Source organism: Bison bison, unplaced genomic scaffold (assembly GCF_000754665.1).
Source record: "Bison bison bison isolate TAMUID 2011002044 unplaced genomic scaffold, Bison_UMD1.0 scf7180017849817, whole genome shotgun sequence".
Classification (NCBI taxonomy): domain Eukaryota; kingdom Metazoa; phylum Chordata; class Mammalia; order Artiodactyla; family Bovidae; genus Bison; species Bison bison.
The window spans coordinates 7,194-9,149 of record NW_011480390.1 but is presented as its reverse complement, the minus strand read 5'-3'; positions in this window follow the sequence as shown (position 1 = coordinate 9,149).

Sequence of the window (1,956 nt, the reverse complement as noted above, 5' to 3'; positions counted from 1 at the left end):
TATCTCCATTGATAATATTACCAACCCTATCATTTAGATGAAGCTCAGAGGTTGAGTGCTTTGAGCAAGATCTCACCCAACTTAAGTCATACCTGGGGCTTTCAACCAGGTCTGACTGTGAAGCTCTTCTGTTCTTCCCCAGCATTGTTTTGAATTTAGAATACAAGAGAGAACCAATCAAAATGGTAATATGGACCCCCAAATCCTTGAGGAATCTAGGGAGAAACGCAGAGAGGCTCATTTTCGTTCCTTGATGGTAATGCCTTTTCTCTTGACTGCCAAGGGCTCTAGGACAAAAGAGTCGGCCATTTCTTTGGGAAACTCCCATCAGCCTTAGAGCTTTTGTATTCAGAAGAATCGTCTTGGTAGCATGCCCAAGCAGCAGGCCTCCAGTACCCACAGAACAGATACCCTTTGTGTTCTTTCATCCAATGAAAGAACCAGCCAGTGAACCAACCACTGTGCATGGGGCCCCTCCTGTGGACAAGGGCCTCCTCTGGTTACCCTTCAGACAAGTTACAGGAGCCAGTCACTTCCCACAGCTACAGAGTGACTCCTTATCTCTTTCTGCCATACCACAGAGACCTCTGTATTACCAGGATCTCTCAGGGATGCAAAGAAAACCCAAGAGAGGTCTGGATGAGACGAGGGAAGCAAAAGACTTCCTAATTGTGCCACTAAAGGGCATTCTGACACCAACCCTCTTCTCTAGGTATGGAGGGGATTAGAGGGAAAATGGGATTCACACAGGACTCTTATTCATTGTGACCCTTCAAATACAGCTCTGGAGGGAGTGGGGTGATGAGGGAAGCAAGAGGTAGCTGGGGAGCCCTGTTGCTGCAAAGTTATTGAAGTCATTTACTCTTAAGAGAATGTGGAGCTAGATTCACCCCTTGGAATTACACCAACATGGCTTTAGAAAGCTGAGGCTAGCACGGAGGATGGGATGAGGACATTTGTGAGCAAGCAGATGACAGAGGTTTGAAGGAGAATTGCGTAGTGGGGGCTTTGCCAGCTGCTCCGGCTCCAACAGCCAAAGCTGGCACAAAAGGCAGCTGTTGGGGACCCCCTTCATCCATCCTGAGCCAAATCTCTTTTGATGAGCAATAAAGGGCTAGGAACCCTGAAGGTGAACAAAGAGTTTGAGCCATGTGTGAATACGTGTGTTTTATGTAACTTCTGGTGGATGCAAATAGATTCAGAGAAATTAAGAACTCAAGAGGCCCTTAGAAGTAATCTAGCCCAACCTACCTTCTACCCTACCCATGTGGAAAACTGAGGTCCAGAGTGGGAAAGGTGACCTTCCTGAGGTGTGGGGGCCCCAACCTCCAGACTCAGCAAGGTGAGGGAGGCACAGTCCGTGTCCCACACAGCCCCCTTCTTTCTGCAACCCACAGACTCAAGTCTGGAAGTGCTTGGCCCCCTTCCGGAGCCTGGTCAGGCAGGGAATGCGTGGCCACAGCCTTTGTCAAAGTGCTTCCTTCCCCAGGGCGCTTCCCCCAGCTTCTGCCTCAGGATGGAAGCCTCTGGACAGGCCCAACTGCAGGGAGTCCTGGCGCTACCTCAGGACTCCCCCCTGCCTGAAGTCTAACCTAGGCCATGTGAGCACAAAAAAGAACTGGATTTTTTCCTTGTAATCCATTTTAGGGCTCTCTCCAAGTGGAGTTGGGATATGTCATTTCTTTAGTCAGAAAGCTTCCAGCTGAGATGGGAGAAGGGCTGCATGGTGAGGGTGGCCTGGAGCAGGCCCGATGCTGCTTTGGGGATCAGCATCCAGTGTGAGATACTGTGTATATAAACTATACATAATGTATATAAACCGGGATGTAAGTTTGTGTAAATTAATGGTTTATTCTTTGCAAATAAAGCTTTTTCCCCTTGTTCTTAAAATCAGCTTGAGCACTTCCTACCTGCTAGGTGCCTTTTGGAGGGCTTGGGGTGGCTTGTGGGATCTTA